The following is a 17,878-nucleotide window of genomic DNA, read 5'->3' as shown; positions in this document are numbered from 1 at the left end:
TATTATTATTTAAAATTTAATCATCATAATAAATTTATCCAGGTAGAACCAAAGGCAATTATTGGTAACATCTGTAGCAAAGCATAGACAGTTATTTTTACTTTTTTACAGCCTTATCTGTTAGGTCAAGAAAGCTAAGGAAATGTAGGAGTCCAGATTGGTAGCAGCAAGATTGAATAGAAGCCTTTGCTAGTGAAGGGCTGAATACAGCCCTGAAAGGAAAAAGTTTTGGGGTTGTATGGTAATCAGTCTTTAGCCAAGTGAATCCTCTCAGTGTCTAGGCAGGATATTTTCCAGCTCTGTGTCTAAGAATTAATTTCTAAATATCACAATTAGTCTTCTTGTTTCTACCTTCTCTATGTTATCCCCATCATGGAATTTGAACATTACAGCTCGTAGTTTGATCACTTAATATTTTTAGTATTATTAGTAGTTTGTATGTAGAAAATATGTCATATAACTATCAAAATACAATTCTGTTTCCAATGGTAAAGCTGGTTATGCAAAGCGTATCTGGAAATAAGATGTATTGAAATCTATGTTTACCTCAAGTGGAATTTCTGCCAAAAAAAAAGTGAGAAATGAGGAAAGTCATATCTGTTTTATATGCAAATTATATAGTAGCAAATGTATTTTACATTTGTAATTTACAGGGAATTCTTTTTTTGAATTGCTCAGTTGGTTAGTCATTTTATTGGAATTCTCCCATATAGTTTAAGATTTAGATACCAATACTACAATCATTTTAGTGACAGAAAAAACCTGGAAAAAGCTCAGAAATGCTTTCTTCCTTTGCTGTTTTCCATCAAGCTCAGAGATAGGTTTAAATATTTTCTCAAGACTTTTCTAAATAGACACATAGAAGCTAAATTATTATAAAACTGTTGGGTGGTTGAGTTTATTCAGGTTTAAATATTTTCTCAAGACTTTTCTAAATAGATACATAAAAGCGCAATTATTATAAAACTGTTGGGGGCTTGAGTTTATTCTCCTCAGTTCTTGTCCCTGCCACAACAAAGAATTGAAGGGCAGAGCACAGTATTGAAGCAGAATCAAGGTTTTATTTGAGTATACTCCAAGGGTGGAGCAGGCCAGAGTCAAGACAGACCAAAGGCCAGTTTACTTGAATAAAGCAGAGAGGAAGGGGAATCACAGAACTGCAGCTCGACATAGAGCACATCCCCTGCCAACTCCTAAAGCCAGGGTCACTTGGCATCCCATGTCTGCTTGAATCTGCATGGCATGGAAACTAAGTCCCAGTTGGGGGAGCCACAGAGCGCTGAATGGAGTGAGATTATGTTCTGAGAACCTCCCCAAAGCAAAGAAAGGTGATTTTCAGACAGGCCACTAAGGAGCGTGATCGTATAGGTACAGTACCATCCAGGTCACCCAGGCGATGGGAACTTGCAATCCTAAATCAGAGCTCTCAGTAGCTCCTCCCTGCTTATCTGAAGTAGGACAGAGAGTGACACTCTCAAAGAAAGGTGAGTGTGGACAACCTCAGAGAGGAGTGCACCCAAAAGCTGGGATTCTGTCTTTAAAGAATTTTCAAGAATGGGATAAAGGTAAAGGGTCAGGGGGCTTAGGCTTGTCAGGTGGTCTCACAATGTCTTTTTTAGATGAGAGACAATGTGTCATTATCTATAGTCAGTCCTCTAGGTGATTCAGTAGGACAAACTTTATTCCTCTGCAAGATAGTGGCCACTCCCAAGCACTGGGAACACATCAGTTAAGATTGCTTGCCCTGCCTTAGGATAAGTCATTGGCTGATTACCAAAGAATATGTTAGGAATCTAACCCCCCAACTGTTTGCTCTTAGCCTCAAGATAAACCCTTGTTGTTTCCACTATGTTATTCACATCTCAGCATCTTTAGGAAAATTAATCATAATGCTTGTCTCATGTCTCTGCCCTATCTCGCCTGCATTATATAGGACAAGTCTCAAGGTCAGCCCAGATTCACGGTAGGTAGAATAAACTCACATTGCAAAGGTCATTAACTCTGAGTCCTTTCTAGCTTTCTGGTTTTATCTGGCTATGTCTTTGAGTCCCATTTGGTGGGTTTTACTGGCCTTTATCTCCCTTTACCTGCTCATGTCTACTTTTCTGCCTAAAAAATCCATTTGTATATCACCTGCATATGTGGGAACTGAATTTTTATTTGTTTGCTTATTAGTTTTGAGAGCACAATGTTCTTATTATATTGAAAATATCTTTGGAGAAATTTTATTACTCAAGGACCAAGGGAAAATGAAATAGGAAAGAGTTAAAAAGCAACCCATAGCCAAGCTTTTGAACTGTATCCCTCAGAATACCTTTCAAGATGCAACCCCTTTGGGGAGGATTTTAGCTCTCCCCACCCTCTCCCTCTGCTTTCATAGCTCCTGATGATGTATCCAGCAGACCCTTCATATGTATAATCATGGAGTAGCATTTTTCAAATTGGATTGTACATATTTAGTGAAGGTGAAAACTGTTATAGGAGAGGAAACATAATTTTCCCTCTAACTTCTTTGGCTCTTGGCTGAGAACCCCCAACCCAACATAATAAAAATACAGATTAATAGAAAAAAAACAGAAGTTTAATAACATGCATGCCTCGTGCATGCATGGGAGAGACCTAGGCAAACTGATTAGCTCCCAGAAATGGCCCATGCCACCACCTTAAATACCAAATCCAGCTAAAGACAAAAGAGTGGTGGGAGACCAGTTGTAGGAGGTTACCAAGAAAAGCACAGTAAACAAGTATAAGGTTGTTATATAGATTTAAGTCCTTGCTTTCTCCCTTGATAAGAGTTTCTAGAGATTTAATCAATGTCTTCCTGATTCTGAAAGGGAGATAACCTCATAAATGGAGATTTTCCTTATGCACTTAATTATCTCTTACAAAATGATAACTTCTTCTTGGTTTTTGAGCTTCTGCTATATCTACCATATCTTAAAAATTATCAGCTCAAAGTAATCAATATGCCAATGATTTGACGGTGGCATATTCTGCTCCCCATCATTGTCTTATTTAGCTTTGCATCCTTTATGTACTCTCTGTGTACCATACATACAGTCTAGGTGTTCAAGATGTCTTTATTTAAATTAAACAGGGAATGGATGAAACATATATAGATGGGTGGATATGTTTATAATCCTTTCCATGTGTCAAAAACAAAATTCAGCAGAGTAAATCTGAAGATCAAATTGGCTTTATTAAGGGATTATGAATGGTACAGCCTCCCGTCTAGCAAGTAAAGAAATACTCTGAGGAGCTGTACAAAATGGAGGGCTCTCATTTAAAGGAGGGTGGGACAAGTAAGTTACTAGCAAAAGAACAGAAAGAATTGTTTCAGGCCAACATTTTTTGGGGGAGAAAGGAGTAGCAGGGGTTTTATCATGCAGATTATCTCACTAGTGCTGATATAGAAATTTTAGATCAACTGTTCAAGGGCACATTCCTGGGACAGGTTGAAACTACAATTAAATTTTTTTTGTTATGGTGGGGGAAAAATGACTCCATTTTTTTTAACTTGTTTATTTTTTAACAAATTAAACTATTTTCTTTCAGATGACATCTAATGTACCTCAAAGCTCTCATTATGTAATCTGTTGTACTTCATGCAAATTTCAAAAAGGTAAACAATGAAACTTTGTCACCCAGCCATCTAGTTATCTTCCTTTACTCTTACCAGAGGGAACTAATATTACCTGTTTCTTCTGCATCCTTCCAGAGCTTTGCTTTCTGTCTGTACAGAGTTCTGTGTGTGTGCATGCACACATATACACAATGCACATATACCAATTCACACTTGTCAACAAGATATGAGAGTACCTATTCCCTCATACCATTGACAACACAGTGTTGTGAGGGGAGAAATTTTTCCTGTACCCTTCAAGGTTCTTTGGCTGATCTAGAATTAAATCAGTGAGACAGATTAACAGAAGAAAATCATATTTACTAATGTACATACAGGGGCTCCATAAGCATATGAGGCCCACAGGCAGCCAGGAAATTGAGGCTTGTATGCCCTCCAGAGCTAAGAAGAAGGGAGTTAACGGGTCGGGTCTGGAACTTCAGAGGAAAAGAAAGCAATTCATAGGGAGAACAGAAAGAGTAAATATTTCATAAACTAATGTTTACTGGGCCATCCTGAAACAATGAGACACTGAGAGGACTTTAATCAAACAGGCTAGGTTCCTTCCTGTCTACCGCCCCAGTTCACATTGTTCTTCAGTTATCTATGGTGAGAGCTCCCTTCCTGGAACAGGTCCTCTGTGTAAATTCTTGTGGACAATTAGGGGGAAAGTCAAAGTTTCTTCCTGAAGTTTCTTTTTCTTAAAAATGATCAGTCTAAAAGAATCTACATGTCAGAGACATATTTTGGCATGGCAAATGTTGCTTCCTTAGAGTACATTGTCAAACTTTTTGATCTTTGCCCATCTGATTGTGAAAAATTGTTTCTTATTTTGCATTTATCTGTGAGCGAGGTTGACTATATATTCAAATGATTAAAAGCCATTTTTGTTGCTTTTTCTCTGAAATCTGTTCATTTCCTTTGCAAATTTTAGAATTCCTTCTGAAATTCTTTTAGAACCAATTGATAGATGAGAGCTACTTTATTTTTGATCAGAAGCAGTATTTTCCAGCATATTCAAACCTCCTAATTCATTTGATTTCTTGCTAACTGCTTGATTGTTTCAAAAGATCAACTACACTGTCAAGGAGGACAATTTCAACACATGTTGAGTTGCAGTTCTGGACAAGCAAGCTGTGGTGAGCCATAGGCAAGTCTGAAGAGACAAAGGGAAGGTCAACTTTTATTAAGTTTCAGAGGACATTGGGGAAGGTTGTGTTGAACAGAAGTTCACTGGAGGAGAAGAAGAGTTTGAGGTTGTAGTGGCTTCTCATTGGCTTCCAGTGAGGGTTAGAGCACTGTTGCTGGGGCAGCGAGGGAATCTGCCTTCCTTTTCTTAAAAGCAGGAGATAAAATCCCTATGTGAAAAATGTCTTTCCTTCTTGAACTAATTATCTTACTTCCTGCTGATTTCGCCAGCTACAAAGGAGTGATCCGTGCATGACAGCTCCCTTCAGGGCTTCCTGACTCCATTTTCAATGAGATTTCCTTTATTTTCACAAAATCTAGACCAGCCTCACCTGACTCTCATTTTAGCTATGCTGTGTCTTAACATCTTGTTTTTTCCTTCCATAACATTTGTCACATTTTTCAGTTATATAATTTTATTTTTACTTGCTCTTCCCTACAATAAACTGGAAGTTCTACAAGAGCAGCCACCATGTCTTTCTTCGTTACTGTTTTATCTCTATTGCCGGGTGCATAATGTGGCGTAAAATAAACATTCAACAAATATTTCTGGAAAGAATAAGTGAACAGGCTCTTCTAAGTTTTGGATTGTCAAAAATTCAGTTGTTACTTCAAAACTATACCAAATACATACTTCCAGTGGACTGAATTTAGTTCAACTGAGTTCATACTAAGTGCAAAGAGATAGAGCGAGAGGGAAGGGGAGGGAGGAAAGAATATTGAAAGAGAGAGAGACAGAGAGAGGACATGGAGTCTTCTAGGAGCTTATGGTTTTTACTACTGCACTTACCATTAAGTGCAAATAGATTTCACAAATAAAGAAACTGCAAGGTCAGACATCATCATTGCTCAAAGGCAAATGCAACTAGAGTACTTTGAGGATCAGATATAATTGGTGGATAAATGCGAAGCTGGGAGAAATGTATTAAAAATGATTTTTAAGCCTCATTTTTCTAATAACTCCCTGGGAGGTAAAACTTGAAAAATATTTGTACAAAATGCTTGGGCTTTATACACTGTCTCTTAATTAAAATGCAATAGAATATGTATTTCAATAGATCATATATACCAGGAGCCACCTGGGTGTATTGACTATATTACATGATAATGATTGTCTTAAGGGGGCTTTTATCCACCTAGTGTTTCATTGGGGATAGAGTTTGATGTATAAAGTAAAATTATTTGCAGTGTAAGAATGCCTTCAATAAATAAAGTATTAAGCTTCAACCTTTCTTTATATAGAAGCACTGATTTGATCTTCCAGCCATTAATCCCCAGCCCTGTTTGCAAGGAACAAATCTCAGCTTTCCTTTTAGGAGGGATTTGACTTACCCTTTGAACCTTATGTGCTTTCAGTTTTGGTGTTTGGTTTCCTGCCTTTTCTGAGGAACCAAAGAGTATATGGGGTTAGGTGTCTAAAGGAACTGACTATTAAAGTTGATGTAAAATGTAATTTATTAGTCGTTATTAATTTGTGAATATGTGACTATCTTTATTTGACTTAGAGAAAATATGGAAAGATACCTGATTAGAATCAGGAGCCTAGGAAATGGGCTGGAAGGTCCATCATCTACAGAATAATTGATAACTCCTTTTACTTCAATCGACATTTGGGGAGTTTTTTTAAAGTAAATAAAACATCAAAAATTGACATATAAAATTTGGTAGTATGAACTGAAATATAAGAAATGTAGAAGTTAAAAGGTAAAAGAAACTAGGTGTAGTTTTATATTTTGACATTTATGGTATGAATGCAATGAAAGAATCAACACTTACAAGCATCCATTTATTTTGTGGCTGAATATTAAAAATAATAATTCAGTGAAAAAGAATATTCCCTAGGGATATCCTGAATATAGAACTTTATTTTGGGACACTATCTCTAGAATTGTTTTCATTATCACCACCATTTCCTTATCTTCAACCAAGACTATTTGACATTTTTTTTGCCATGACATTTTTTTAGTTGAAGTTTTGTTGACATGCTATATTTGCTTCTGGTGTACAACATAGTGATTCAACATTTAAATACACTACAAAATGCTCACCACGATAAGGGTAGTTACCATCTGCCACCATACAAAGTCATAACAATATTATTGAGTAGAAGCTCCTGCCATATGTTTCATCCCCATGACTTATAAATCTCCAGTTATAAAATAAATAAGTCACATCTTCTTAATTATATCTGGCTCTTCAATTGTGGGCTTTCTAAGCCAATTCTTCAATACACTGCTCTCAGATTTACTCATGTAGAAGGTCTTTGATAATTCCCATTGCCCTATATTTCAACTCCTTACTTTGGCCTACAAAATTCTCTATCTTTTGTCATTTTCCTACTTTTACCTCCTCATTTCCTCCACTCCTTCTCTGTCCTACTTACACTTTAAAGCAGTCTCCTTAGATTTTGGGTGCTGTTTCCCACTTTCTCAACCTGGTAAGCTTCGGATCATCCCTTGGGACCCAGACGAAATCTAATCTGAGGTGGAATTAATCTCCCTCTTTCCTTTGATGTTCATAGCACTTTGTGCTAACCTGCATTTCAGCAGGTATCATATTGTATGATAATTATTTTTCCAAATGCTTTCCTTCTCAATCCAATTATGATGCCTGAAGGGCTAATGCTTTGTATTATTGTGTACATCCTGTTTAGAAATGTATTAAAATTCCATACGAGATTTCAAATGAATTATTATGATACATCATTTTGTTCCTAATAGCCTTTATTTTTTAGAGTAGTTTTAGGTGCGGAGCAAAATTGAGTGGAAAGTAAATACAGAGCTTTCCCATATACCCCCTGTCCTAACACGTGTAGCCTCACCCATTATTCCCAGCCCCCACCAGAGTGGTACATTTGTTAGAATTAATGAACCTAGAGTTCAGAGTTTACATTAGAGGTCACTCTTGGTGTTTGTGATAAATTCTTAATGATGTAAAGATAGTATTTTAATTGTCTTTAAGAATATATGTTGAAATTTTCAAGATGTCTTGATGTAAGTCATGATTAAATAACCCTCGGGATTCAAGGGTCAATTTTATTTTCAATAGACTCTTACATTTTTCCATATAATAAAATTATTTAGTACATAGCAATACCAATAATAGAGACCTTTACAATAGATAGTAAGGTCTTTGTGTGTGTGTGTGTGTGCATGTGTGTCCAACAGAGAAATCCCCTGAGCTCACATGTTTTACCTATGTAATAATAAAATTAAATAAGCATATTTTGATTAGACGTTAGCACCCTAGGTGGGACCCACATCTTAATGTGACAAGTGATTGCCTGAAATTTGGATATGGGTTACATTTAGTCTTTCTAAGATCCCTAGTTTTTATAAGGGCTGATACAGAAGTAAATTTTCTTTTTCTTTCTTTTTTTAAGTTTTTTTTTTTTTTGAGAGGGCATCTCTCATATTTATTGATCAAATGGTTGTTAACAGTTAACAACAATAAAATTCTGTACAGGGAACTCAATGCACAATCATTAATCCACCCCAAGCCTAATTCTCATCAGTCTCTGATCTTCTGAAGCACAACGAACAAGTTTTACATGGTGAAAAATACTTACATAGTGAATAAGTTCTTACATGGTGAACAGTACAAGGGCAGTCATCACAGAAACTTTCAGTTTTGATCACGCATTATGAACTACAAACAATCAGGTCAGATATGAATATTTGTTTGATTTTTATACTTGATTTATATGTGAATACCACATTTCTCCCTTATTATTATTATTATTATTTTTATTAATTTTTTTTTTAGATAATTATTTTTTATTGAAGGGTAGTTGATGCACAGTATTACATTACATTAGTTTCAAGTGTACAACACAGTGATAAAACATTTATATACATAATTCTAGGTTCCAGCTATCACCCTACCAAGCTGTTACAATATCTTGACTGTATTCCTTATGCTATACATTACATCCCGGTTACTTATTTATTTTACCATTGGAAGTCTGTCCTTTTTTTTTTTTTTTTCCTTTGTGAGGGCATCTCTCATATTTATTGATCAAATGGTTGTTAACAACAATAAAATTCTGTATAGGGGAGTCAATGCTCAATGAACAATCATTAATCCACCCCAAGCCTAATTTTCGTCAGTCTCCAATCTTCTGAGGCATAACAAACAAATTCTTACATGGAGAACAAATTCTTACATATTGAACAAGTTACATAGTGAACAGTACAAGGGCAGTCATCACAGAAACTTTTGGTTTTGCTCATGCATTATGAACTATAAACAGTCAGTTCAAATATGAATACTCATTTGGTTTTTATACTTGATTTATATGTGGATACCACATTTCTCTCTTCATTATTATTATTTTTAATAAAATGTTGAAGTGGTAGGTAGATACAAGATAAAGGTAGAAAACATAGTTTAGTGTTGTAAGAGAGCAAATGTAGATGATCAGGTGTGTGCCTGTAGACTATGTGTTAATCCAAGCTAGACACGGGTAATAAAACATCCATGGATGCAGAAGATTTCTCTCAGAACAGGGGGGTGAGGTTCTAAGCTTCACCTCTGTTGATCCCCAATTTCTCACCTGATGGCCCCCCTGCGACTGTGCCTGTCTTAGGTTGTTCCTCCCTTGAGGAATCTTACCCGTCTCTGGCTAACCAGTCATCTTCCGGGGCCATACAGGGAAATGTAAAGTTGGTAAGTGAGAGAGAAGCCTTATTGTTTGCAATGGTTAGCTTTTTATTTCTTTGCATATTTGTGCCCTGTAGCTTCTATGCCCAGCATTTGTCTTGAGGTATCTTTACCACTTGGAAGAATTATGATACTCGGTAAATTTGATATGAGGCACGAATTCTATTTAAGGGTTGTAATTAGGAAGGAAGAAGAAAAGCTATAGAAGTAGCAGGCGGAAGAAAACATGGGAAGATTGATTATTTCTTTGACATATCTTCTTGTAGAGTAACTTCAGCATGGATAGGTTTTAAGCTACTACTTAAATTGCGCACACACATTACCATAATAGGAGTATAGTTACATAACCAAAGCATATCTGTAATTACCAGCCATCTCCAGTGAAACCAAGAAAACCAGTTAGGCACCTTAGGCATTTGTGAAAACTTATCTATGATATGGTGGATATTGTCCAACTGAACTTGAACAGTCTGAGAGAAATCAGACAAATTAAAACAACCCATTCCTGGGGAATGTTCACATCCCTTATGTTCTTTTAACAGTAAATAGTCTGTAGTTGTAAGATTTTGGAGCGCTACAATTTGCACTTCTCCTAATTCTTGGTTGAGTTCCAACAGTATAGATCCAGTCAAATTTGTTGTTTTCCTGTATGCACAGGCCAGCTTAGATATCTCCTTCATTCTCATGGCAAGTCCAGGAGCTGGTGGGATGAGTGCATCTACAGCTGTAGCAGTGCGTGGATCTTTGTTGGGGTTTTTTGATGATCATCTTCTGGCATGAGTCTTCCAGACACTGCTGATGTTGGAAGTTCTCTTTCATATCGTATCTTAGTTCATTTTCGGGGAAGCCTAATTAGGCTTTGATCTTCTGTATAAACGCAAACAGACCCTTTGCCTATACTTTCATATGCCCTTTATACCCTTGTGTAGACCTCATTGGAGGTTACCACACAGGAACTGCCCCTTTTTTTTTGTTTTGTTTTGTTTTGTTTTGTTTTTGGTATCACTAATCTACATTTACATGACGAATATTATGTTTACTAGGCTCTCCCCTATACCAGGTCTCCCCCATAAACCCCTTTACAGTCACTGTACATCAGCATAGCAAAATGTTGTAGAATCACTACTTGCCTTCTCTGTGTTCTACAGCCCTCCCTTTTCTCCTACCCCCCCATGCATGTTAATCTTAATACCCCCCCACTTCTCCCCCCCCTTATCCCTCCCCACCCACCCATCCTTCCCAGTCCCTTTCCCTTTGGTACCTGTTAGTCCATTTTTGAGATCTGTGATTCTGCTGCTGTTTTGTTCCTTCAGCTTTTCCTTTGTTTTTATACTCCACAGATAAGTGAAATCATTTGGTATTTCTCTTTCTCCGCTTGGCTTGTTTCACTGAGCATAATACCCTCCAGCTCCATCCATGTTGCAGCAAATGATTGGATTTGCCCTTTTCTTATGGCTGAATAGTATTCCATTGTGTATATGTACCACATCTTCTTTATCCATTCATCTATCGATGGACATTTAGGTTGCTTCCAATTCTTGGCTATTGTAAATAGTGCTGCAATAAACATAGGGGTGCATCTGTCTTTCTCAAACTTGATTGCTGCATTCTTAGGGTAAATTCCTAGGAGTGGAATTCCTGGGTCAAATGGTAAGTCTGTTTTGAGCATTTTGATGTACCTCCATACTGCTTTCCACAATGGTTGAACTAACTTACATTCCCACCAGCAGTGTAGGAGGGTTCCCCTTTCTCCACAGCCTCGCCAACATTTGTTGTTGTTTGTCTTTTGGATGGCAGCCATCCTTACTGGTGTGAGGTGATACCTCATTGTAGTTTTAATTTGCATTTCTCTGATAATTAGCGATGTGGAGCATCTTTTCATGTGTCTGTTGGCCATCTGTATTTCTTTTTTGGAGAACTGTCTGTTCAGTTCCTCTGCCCATTTTTGAATTGGGTTATTTGTTTTTTGTTTGTTGAGGCGTGAGAGCTCCTTATATACTCTGGACGTCAAGCCTTTATCGGATGTGTCATTTTCAAATATATTCTCCCATACTGTAGGGATCCTTCTTGTTCTATTGATGGTGTCTTTTGCTGTACAGAAGCTTTTCAGCTTAATATAGTCCCACTTACTCATTTTTGCTGTTGTTTTCCTTGCCCGGGGAGATATGTTCAAGAAGAGGTCACTCATGTTTATGTCTAAGAGGTTTTCGCCTATGTTTTCTTCCAGGAGTTTAATGGTTTCATGGCTTACATTCAGGTCTTTGATCCATTTTGAGTTTACTTTTGTATATGGGGTTAGACAATGGTCCAGTTTCATTCTCCTACATGTAGCTGTCCAGTTTTGCCAGCACCACCTGTTGAAGAGACTGTCATTTCGCCATTGTATGTCCATGGCTCCTTTATCAAATATTAATTGACCATATATGTCTGGGTTAATGTCTGGATTCTCTAGTCTGTTCCATTGGTCTGTGGCTCTGCTCTTGTGCCAGTACCAAATTGTCTTGATTACTATGGCTTTATAGTAGAGCTTGAAGTTGGGGAGTGAGATCCCCCCTACTTTATTCTTCTTTCTCAGGATTGCTTTGGCTATTCGGGGTCTTTGGTGTTTCCATATGAATTTTTGAATTATTTGTTCCAGTTCATTGAAGAATGTTGCTGGTAGTTTCATAGGGATTGCATCAAATCTGTATATTGCTTTGGGCAGGATGGCCATTTTAACGATATTAATTCTTCCTAGCCACGAGCATGGGATGAGTTTCCATCTGTTAGTGTCCCCTTTAATTTCTCTTAAGAGTGACTTGTAGTTTTCAGAGTATAAGTCTTTCACTTCTTTGGTTAGGTTTATTCCTAGGTATTTTATTTTTTTTGATGCAATTGTGAATGGAGTTGTTTTCCTGATTTCTCTTTCTGTTGGTTCATTGTTAGTATATAGGAAAGCCACAGATTTCTGTGTGTTGATTTTGTATCCTGCAACTTTGCTGTACTCCAATATCAGTTCTAGTAGTTTTGGGGTGGAGTCTTTAGGGTTTTTTATGTACAGTATCATGTCATCTGCAAATAGTGACAGTTTAACTTCTTCTTTACCAATCTGGATTCCTTGTATTTCTTTATTTTGTCTGATTGCCGTGGCTAGGACCTCCAGTACTATGTTAAATAACAGTGGAGAGAGTGGGCATCCCTGTCTAGTTCCCGATCTCAGAGGAAATGCTTTCAGCTTCTCGCTGTTCAATATAATGTTGGCTGTGGGTTTATCATAGATGGCCTTTATTATGTTGAGGTACTTGCCCTCTACTCCCATTTTGCGGAGAGTTTTTAACATGAATGGATGTTGAACTTTGTCAAATGCTTTTTCAGCATCTATGGAGATGATCATGTGGTTTTTGTCTTTCTTTTTGTTGATGTGGTGGATGATGTTGATGGACTTTCGAATGTTGTACCATCCTTGCATCCCTGGAATGAATCCCACTTGGTCATGGTGTATGATCCTTTTGATGTATTTTTGAATTCGGTTTGCTAATATTTTGTTGAGTATTTTTGCATCTACGTTCATCAGGGATATTGGTCTGTAGTTTTCTTTTTTGGTGGGGTCTTTGCCTGGTTTTGGTATTAGGGTGATGTTAGCTTCATAGAATGAGTTTGGGAGTATCCCCTCCTCCTCTATTTTTTGGAAGACTTTAAGGAGAATGGGTATTATGTCTTCCCTGTATGTCTGATAAAATTCCGAGGTAAATCCATCTGGCCCAGGGGTTTTGTTCTTTGGTAGTTTTTTGATTACCGCTTCAATTTCGTTGCTGGTAATTGTTCTGTTTAGATTTTCTGTTTCTTCCTGGGTCAATCTTGGAAGGTTGTATTTTTCTAGGAAGTTGTCCATTTCTCCTAGGTTTCCCAGCTTGTTAGCATATAGGTTTTCATACTATTCTCTAATAATTCTTTGTATTTCTGTGGGGTCCGTCGTGATTTTTCCTTTCTCATTTCTGATATTGTTGATTTGTGTTGACTGTCTTTTCTTCTTAATAAGTCTGGCTAAAGGTTTATCTATTTTGTTTATTTTCTCAAAGAACCAGCTCTTGGTTTCATTGATTTTTGCTATTGTTTTATTCTTCTCAATTTTATTTATTTCTTCTCTGATCTTTATTATGTCCCTCCTTCTGCTGACCTTAGGCTTCATCTGTTCTTCTTTTCCCAATTTCGATAATTGTGACACTAGACCATTCATTTGGGATTGCTCTTCCTTTTTTAAATATGCTTGGATTGCTATATACTTTCCTCTTAAGACTGCTTTTGCTGTGTCCCACAGAAGTTGGGGCTTAGTGTTGTTGTTGTCATTTGTTTCCATATATACCTGGATCTCCATTTTGATTTGGTCATTGATCCATTGATTATTTAGGAGCGTGTTGTTAAGCTTCCATGTGTTTGTGAGCCTCTTTGCTTTCTTTGTACAGTTTATTTCTAGTTTTATGCCTTTGTGGTCTGAAAAGTTGGTTGGTAAGGATTTCAATCTTTTGGAATTTTCTGAGGCTCTTTTTGTGGCCTAGTATGTGGTTTATTCTGGAGAATGTTCCATGTGCACTTGAGAAGAATGTATATCCTGTTGCTTTTGGATGTAGAGATCTATAGATGTCTATTAGGTCCATCTGCTCTACTGTGTTGTTCAGTGCTTCCGTGTCCTTACTTATTTTCTGCCCAGTGGATCTAACCTTTGGGGTGAGTGGTGTGTTGAAATCTCCCAAAATGAATGCATTGCAGTCTATTTCCCCCTTTAGTTCTGTTAGTATTTGTTTCACATATGCTGGTGCTCCTGTGTTGGGTGCATATATATTTAGAATGGTTATATCCTCTTGTTTGACTGAGCCCTTTATCATTATGTAGTGTCCTTCTTTATCTCTTGTTACTTTCTTTGTTTTGAAGTCTATTTTGTCTGATATTAGTACTGTAACCCCTGCTTTCTTCTCACTGTTGTTTGCTTGAAATATGTTTTTCCATCCCTTGACTTTTAGTCTGTACATGTCTTTGGGTTTGAGGTGAGTTTCTTGTAAGCAGCATATAGATGGGTCTTGCTTTTTTATCCATTCTGTTACTCTGTGTCTTTTGATTGGTGCATTCAACCCATTAACATTTAGGGTGACTATTGAAAGATATGTACTGATTGCCATTGCAGTCTTTAAATTCGTGGTTACCAAAGGTTCAAGGTTAGCCTCTTTAGTATCTTACTGCCTAACATAGCTCGCTTATTGAGCTGTTATATACACTGTCTGGAGATTCTTTTCTTCTCTCCCTTCTTGTTCCTCCTCCTTGATTCTTCATATGTTGGGTGTTTTGTGCTGTGCTCTTTCTAGGAGTGCTCCCATCTAGAGCAGTCCCTGTAAGATGTTCTGTAGAGGTGGTTTGTGGAAAGCAAGTTCCCTCAGCTTTTGTTTGTCTGGGAATTGTTTAATCCCACCGTCATATTTGAATGATAGTCGTGCTGGATACAGTATCCTTGGTTCAAGGCCCTTCTGTTTCATTGTATTAAATATATCATGCCATTCTCTTCTGGCCTGTAGGGTTTCTGTTGAGAAGTCTGATGTTAGCCTGATGGGTTTCCCTTTATAGGTGACCTTTTTCTCTCTAGCTGCCTTTAACACTCTTTCCTTGTCTTTGATCTTTGCCATTTTAATTATTATGTGTCTTGGTGTTGTCCTTCTTGGATCCTTTCTGTTGGGGGTTCTGTGTATTTCCGTGGTCTGTTGGATTATTTCCTCCCCCAGTTTGGGGAAGTTTTCAGAAATTATTTCTTCTAAGATACTTTCCATCTCTTTTCCTCTCTCTTCTTCTTCTGGGACCCCTATAATACGGATATTGTTCCTTTTGGATTGGTCACACAGTTCTCTTAATATTGTTTCATTCCTGGAGATCCTTTTGTCTCTGTCTATGTCAGCTTCTATGCGTTCCTGTTCTCTGATTTCAATTCCATCAATGGCCTCTTGCATTCTATCCATTCTGCTTATAAACCCTTCCAGAGTTTGTTTCATTTCTGCAATCTCCTTTCTGGCATCTGTGATCTCCCTCCGGACTTCATCCCATTTCTCTTGCATATTTCTCTGCATCTCTGTCAGCATGTTTAAGATTCTTATTTTGAATTCTTTTTCAGGAAGACTGGTTAGGTCTGTCTCCTTCTCTGGTGTTGTCTCTGTGATCTTTGTCTGCCTGTAGCTTTGCCTTTTCATGGTGATAGGAGTACTTTGCAGATCTGGGACGAGTGACGGCTGCAAGGACTTCCTTTCTTGTTGGTTTGTGGCCCTCCTCTCCTGGGAGAACAGCGACCTCTAGTGGCTTGTGCTGCGCAGCTGCGCACAGACAAGGTTTCTGCTTCCTGCCCGGCTGCTACGGAGTTAATCTCCGCTGTTGCTGTGGGCGTGGCCTGGCTCAGGCAGCTACTCCAAAGTGGTGGAGTCGCGTTGGAGCAGGAGCGGCTGGGAGGTTATTTATCTCTGTAAGGGGCCTCCCTGCTCCCTGCAGCCCAGGGGTTAGGGTGCCCAGAGATCCCCGGACTCCCTGCCTCTGGATTAAGTGTCCCGCCCTGCCCCTTTAAGACTTCCAAAAAGCACCCGCCAAAACAAAACAACGACCACCAAAAAAAAAAAAAAAAAAAGAAAAAAAATTTTTAAATTAAAAAAAAAGTAAAAGGTGGACGCTCGTTTTTCTTTATTCTAAGGTGCCAGCCTCAGGCCTCTGCTCACCGGTTTTGCTGCCTTGTTTCCCTAGTATTGTGGTCCCTATCCCTTTAAGACTTCCAAAAAGCGCTCGCTAAAACAAAACAGCAAAAAAGCAAAAAACAAAATGGTCGCACGCTTTTCTTATGTCCTCCGGCACCCGGCCTCCAGTGCCCGCTCACTGTTCTTGCTGCCCTGTTTTCCTAGTATCGAGGGCCCTGCACTCTGGCCCGCATGGCGGGGGCTGGTTGTTCAGCAGCCCTCGGCTCCGTCTCCCTCCCGCTCTGCCTATTCTTCTCCTGCCGGGAGCTGGGGGGAGGGGCGCTCTGCTCCCGCCGGGCCAGGGCTTGTATCTTACCCCCTTCGCGAGGTGCTGGGTTCTCTCAGGTGCGGATGTGGTCTGGATATTGTCCTGTGTCCTCTGGTCTTTATTCTAGGAAGGGTTGTCTTTGTTATATTTTCATAGATATATGTTGTTTTGGGAGGAGATTTCCGCTGCTCTACTCACGCCGCCATCTTCTGCCCCTCTGCTATTATTATTAATTTTTAATAAAATGCTGAAGTGGTGGGTAGATGCAAGATAAAGGTAGAAAACATAGTTCAGTGCTGTAAGAAAGCAAATGTAGATGATCAGGTGTGTGCCTTTAGGCTAAGTATTAATCCAAGCTAGACAAGGGCAACAAAACATCCATGGATGCAGAAGATTTCTCTCAAAACAGGGGGGGTGAGGTTCTAAGCCTCACCTCTGTTGATCCCCAATTTCTCACCTGATGGCCCCCCTGCGATTGTGCCTGTCTTAGATTGTTCCTCCCTTGAGGAATCTTACCCGTCTTTGGCTAACCAGTCATCTTCTGGGCCATACAGGGTAATGTAAAGATGGTAAGTGAGAGAGAAGCGATATTGTTTGAAAAGGTTAGCTTTTTACTTCTTTGCAGATTTATGCCCTGTGGCTTCTATGCCTAGCATTTGTCTTGATGTATCTTTACCACTTGGAAGAATTATGATACTCAGTAAATTCAATATGAGGCACAAATTCTATTTAAGGGTTGTAATTAGGAAGAAAGAAGAAAAGCTATAGAAGTAGCAGGCGGAAGAAAACATGGGAAGATTGATTATTTCTTTGACATATCTTCTTGTAGAGTAACTTAAGCATGTATAGGTTTTAAACTACTAATTAAATTGCGCACACACATTAGCATAAAAGGAATACAGCTACATAACCAAATCAGACCAACAATTACCAGCCATCTCCAGTGAAACTAAGAAAACCAGTTAGGCACCCTAAGCATTTGTGAAAACTTATCTATGATATAATGGATATTGTCTAACTTAATTTGAATAGTTTGAGAAAAATCAGACAATTTAAAACAACACATTCCTGGGAACTGTTCACATCCCATATGTTCTTTTAACAGTAGATAGTCTATAGTCTCAAGATTTTGGAGTACTGCAACTTGCACTTCTCCTAATTCTTGGTTGAGTTCCAACAGTATAGATCCAGTCAAATTTGTTGTTTTACTGTATGCACAGGCCAGCTTAGATATCTCCCCCTTCATTCCACTGGCAATTCCAGGAACCAGTGGGATGAATGCAGCTACAACTGCAACAGCGCCAGGATCTTTGTTGACATTTTTTGATTATCATCTACTGGAATGACTCTTCCAGAGTATGTTGATGTTGGAACTTCTTCTTCATATCGTATCATATTTCGTTT

The 17,878-nt window shown here is 38.3% G+C and overlaps 1 protein-coding gene across 1 annotated transcript in view; it reads left to right on the top strand.

Annotated features, from left to right (window-relative positions):
• Nucleotides 1-17,878, top strand: part of DMD (dystrophin) — a 2,193,636-nt gene that overhangs the window by 290,640 nt on the left and 1,885,118 nt on the right. The window lies entirely within an intron of this gene.

Source organism: Manis pentadactyla, chromosome X (genome assembly GCF_030020395.1).
Source record: "Manis pentadactyla isolate mManPen7 chromosome X, mManPen7.hap1, whole genome shotgun sequence".
In the NCBI taxonomy this organism is placed as follows: Eukaryota; Metazoa; Chordata; class Mammalia; order Pholidota; family Manidae; genus Manis; species Manis pentadactyla.
The sequence above is the reverse complement of the archived record's forward strand: the minus strand, read 5'-3'. Positions and strand labels throughout refer to the sequence as shown.